Below are 5,010 nucleotides of genomic sequence, written 5' to 3'. Positions count from 1 at the left end.
ATACATACCAACAAGGATAGGTCCAAAAATGTGTTGAGAAAACTAGCTTCACCTTTTCATATTTTTATTTAATAATGGTTTCTGTCATTTTGTAGCTCTTCTTTATGGCTTGAGCTTCCTACGTATATACACATAAACGATCTTTGTAAACTCTATGCCTCAATGTACAGTACTAATCTCAGTTTGAATTGATCCTTTTTCAAATTAGAGATCAAAATGAACTTTTTGACACATGAAAGAAAGTGCCTTTTTGTTTGTTTTGCTGTTGTTTATGTTTTGTTTGCCCAACTTGCATTTTAGTTATTCTGTGTTCCACAGTCGATATTAAGGAGCCCTGGTGGCTTAGGGTTACATAGCAGACTGCTCACCACAAGGTCAGCAGTTTGAAACCACCAACCACATTGCTTGAGAAAAATGGGCTTTTGATCCCTGTGAAAAGTTACAGTCTTGGAAACACACATGGGCAGTTCTACCCTGTCCTATGGGGTCACTATGAGTTGGCAGTGAGTTTGGTTTTAGTTTGGTAACCTATATCTTTTGACATATAACACAAAATATAAATAGAGTGAACATAAATGAAATGCACGGTGAGTATAAGAAACATGCAAAGGTTTGAAAAGAAAAAAAACAGTAATGCATGTTCAAACCCAAAATGAACTCACTGCCATTGAATCCATTTCGATCACAGGACCCTTAGAGGACAGAGTAGTGCTGCCCTGTGGATTTCTGAGACTTTAAATCTGTACAGGCACAGGGAACATCATCTCTCTCCCAGAGAGCAGCCGGGTGCTTTCAAACTGCTGGCCATGTGGTTAGCAGCTCAAGGGGCTGTGCAAAAGAAATATGGTAGTAAGAAAAGAAAATTTACCAATCTGATAAATCTTGCTTGTGTGTGCCTTAAAGTTTTTCTTGGTGGATATAACAGGTGGCTAGACTGTACATGCTCTAATGTTACACAGTAGCCCTGGAGGAGCTGTGGCATAGGTAGTCCTGTCGGCTGCTAATGCCAAGATCGTTACAAGTGGGAATCAATTCATTGTCCGTGCTTCTGCAGATGCTTTCTTGTGTTGTGCAAAATTGATTGAAAAAATGTATTGCGGTTACTTTAAAAACAAATTAGATAAAGGAATCACATTCATTTGCCAAAATTCTGGCTTATTACCAGGTATGTGGATTGGTATACACGATTTATAAATAAAAGCTTTATTTTGTGCCTTTACTTAGGTATCTTTGAAGTTTCAAGATGAGAGATGTTTTCAAGTATGGACTGCAATACTTTCAAGGACCAGTAGATAAGGGCAATAGGTAAAGTAAAAGTCTAAAAGCAAAGGACTGGCGTGGAGTGAAACAAGTTAGAATGTATGCATATTGTCTCAGGCATACAAATTTAAATTCCTTTTAAAAAAATGTTAGACAATTGCACGAGATGTAGCTTCTGGTAAATTAATGTTACAACTTTCTTGGTTTGTTTTTCTTACGTTTCAGAGATGAGGTTGACTCCAATATTGCTTATAAAAATAATAATTTATAAATTTTCAAGGGTTCATGAGGTGAGGGGGCAGCGGGGAGGGAGGGGACAAAAATGAGGAGCTGATGCCAAGGGCTCAAGTAGAAAGAAAATGTTTTGAAAACGATAATGGCAACAAATGTACAAATGTGCTTGACACAATGGATGTGTGTATAGATTGTGATAAGAGCTGTATGAGCCCCCCCAAAATGATAAAAATATTTTCTTTTGAGCATTTCTGTTCACAGGTGGAGAAGTTGTATCATCTTATAACAACATTGGAGCATTTTGATTTTAATTAAGGAATTTGAACTCAGACTGACCCATTTTGGCTTTCAGAACAGTATCCAACATGTAGTTTGTAACTTTATCTTCTCATTTTGAGTTAGCAAATGAAGGTTCCTGAAGCTATATTCCAACCCCATCACTGAGGTCGAATCTATCTGTAAAACCAGCTGTTCCACAGTCTTATTTTCAATGTCTTCCAGCCTGAGGGCCACAGCTTCCACACTCCATCAGACAATGCCCTACTGGCATGCAGGAGGCTTTTCATGGCTAATCTTTCAGAAGAGGTATGCCTTTTCTTCTTCCTAGCCTGCCTTAGGTCCCCTGAAACCTCTGCACCCTGGGTGATCATTTTGCTGACAGAAATACCAGTAGCACAGTTTCTCGCATCATAGCAACTCACAAGCCACCACACTACAACAAATTGACAGATAAGTTGTGGACTCCTACGTAGCATAAATAAAATGGAAGATGAAATAGAACTTGTATTTCCAAAACTCCTTAAAAAAAATAACTTCAATTTAATATTTCATTTTTTTGAATATCAGACAAAATAATGGTGTGTATGTCTTATGGGGTTTTGTCAATATCTATCTAGTCAATATACAAATGACTAATGGATTTTCTGAGAAAGGTTTGTACACAGTCAACTTACTGTGAGAGACACATTAAGATGATAAATACCTGCATGTAATAGTGTCGGTTTTGAATATTTGTGATGTTTCCTAGAAAACTTCCAGTGAGCTGTTTTACTTTATAATGTCCCCATTTTAAAAAAATCAATATTGTCCTTATTGATTTATATTCTTAATCATTATATTGGGGGCTCCCACAGCTCTTATCACAATCGGTTGCGGGCAGCGTCCAGCTACCAACTTTCTGCCTGGATCTAGCTCCTCATCTCTCCAGAGGCCTCAGGCCAAGGCCCTCGGGGTATGTAACAGCCAGGCCTATGGACACACAGACCCCTGTGTCCCCGGCCCAGCCCTACCTTCCCACCTATGGACCAAGGTCCCTGGCTAGCAGCTGAGGCGGCAGCAGAGAGTGGCACTCTGAAACCCAGTGCAGTGGCGGGCCTGGAGGCAGACCAAGCCAAACATGCCAAGAGCCTGCACTTGGCCACCACCCGCCAAGGGCCCCTCTTCAGCCTTGGGACTCACCACACAGTGCTCACACGTAGCCTCCGAGCCCTGCCTGGCCCTGGCTGCTAGTCCCAGCTGGATCTGGGCATCCTTAGCAGCCTCATCAACTTGTGTGACAGCCCAGTGTCTCCTGCTGAGGCCAGCAGCACCCCCCCCCACCACCACCCCCCGCGAGCTGATGGAGGCAGGGAAGGGTGGAGGGACCTCCCGGTGACCCCTCAATTGCCAACCTTCAGCACCCCTGTGGTCCGCAGAGTGAAGTCCGCCCCGTGCCTGCCTCCTCTGCCCAACCCTGCCCATCGCCAGGCAACACTGCCTCCAGCCCGGCCTCCAGGTTTGCAGCGTTGCAAGTGAGACCTGAGCAAGTGTCTCTCCAGCGGCTCCGCTGACCTGCAGCGCTTCACTAACTTTTGTGGCCTGGCCCCCGAGAAGGCTGCTGTGGGGAGGGGCACTGGATGTGGTCCACCTGGCTCTGGCCAGCTCGGATATCGTGTCCCTGGCTGGACCCAGCGCTGGACCAGGCAACTCTGACGGGGGCTACTCCCGCAGGAGCTCTGCCACTGCCAAGGACAGAGCAGCAACCATGTCATCTATGGAGTCTTGGTCATAGAACACAACGCCCAAGTGATCAAGTGGTCCTAAGGGTTGCGGCAAGCCTAGGAGAACTGGTCGTTGAGTGGAGTGCTAGGCCTCTGGACCAGGCATTCGCCACAGGACAGATCCTCGGCCTCTCCTCCACACACTCCTGCTCCCAGTGAACTTGGTACCCAAGCAAAGGCCCAGAGGTGGGACCAGCATACCTCTGAAAAGGCCTGACCTTGGGGAGAGTTGCCTCTTGACTTTGGGCCATCCCTACCCCTCAAAATACGAGGTTTGGGGTTTTGTTGGTTTTTTTGACCTGTGTGTCCTCCTGCTCTGTTGGTCTTCTGGAGCTGGATTTGGGACACTTAGCTCTCCCTACCAAGAGCAAGGGGGCATGGCATCTCACTGTGCCTGTCTGCCCACGGGCTGTTTCCTCCTTCCTTCCTTGACCTCTGTCACTATCCACTGACTTCTCCTTCCTTACCCACTGGGTCTTAGCTCACTGGGCACTCTCCTGAAGCGGAAACAGGGAGCAGTGTCCTGTCCACTGTTCTCCAGGGTCTTTGGCAGTGTGGCCTAGGTGGGTAGACTGTGGGAGGGACTGGTGTGGAATGGGCACTGCTCTGACTTCCCTCCCATTGGTTAATAAAAACAAAAATTCTTGTTTTTATCAAGAAAAAAATGTGTCAAGCACATTTGTACATATGTTGCCATCATCAGTTTCAAAACATTTTCTTTCTACTTGAGCCACTGGTATCAGCTCCTCATTTTTTCCCTCCCTCCCCCATGTGGTAGTTATATAATCATTTGTCAATTTGAGAGGATTAAGATTGAAGGGGCAGAGTCTAGCCTGTCAATCTGTTCATAGCCAATGAGGACTCTGTGTGGATATGGCCTTCTCCTGAGGATTCTGGGAACTCCTGTATTCCTCCTTGGAGGTGGGAGACACCCTCTCTCTCTACTCAGTCCCTGGGAGACTTCCAATTGATAAGCCACATTGAAACAGGCTGATGGCAACCAGGGTCACAGAGCTGGAGAAATCACGTGGAGACCCCTGACAGTGCTGAGATGCTTACACTGCTACTGGATCCACAAGACTTCCCACTCATTGGCCTGTGATTGTCCTGCATTTGTCATCATTGAATCTCTTCCTACCCCACTGTGAAATGTATGCCGTCACACTGGCCCCCACACCATTCTTGCAATTATAGATATTCATATATAGGACTATTCTTTTATCCAAGTTTTTTTTGGTTTATAATTCACACCATACAATTCAATAGTTCAAATACATCAAGAAAAGTTGTACAATCATCATGACAATTGGTTTTAGAATATTTTCTTCATTCTTATACTCATAATTATTAGATCCCCTTTCCCCCCAATTTCCCTTGCCATACACTAAGGAACCATTAATCCAGTTGCTGTCTCTATAGATTTACCTATCCTGGATTTCATCTACAGGAAAACCCTTAAAAAAACTAACAACAGTAA

The 5,010-nt window shown here is 44.7% G+C and overlaps 1 pseudogene; it reads left to right on the top strand.

Annotated features, from left to right (window-relative positions):
• The first annotated feature begins 2,744 nt into the window (after positions 1-2,744).
• Positions 2,745-3,594, top strand: LOC101664509 (annotated as a pseudogene).
• Positions 3,595-5,010: the final 1,416 nt, after the last annotated feature.

This window comes from Echinops telfairi, unplaced genomic scaffold, assembly GCF_000313985.2.
Source record: "Echinops telfairi isolate 266 unplaced genomic scaffold, ASM31398v2 ScPeMD7_18;HRSCAF=68, whole genome shotgun sequence".
Classification (NCBI taxonomy): Eukaryota; Metazoa; Chordata; class Mammalia; order Afrosoricida; family Tenrecidae; genus Echinops; species Echinops telfairi.
Note: the sequence above shows the minus strand (reverse complement) of the source record. Positions and strands in the feature narration are given on the sequence as shown.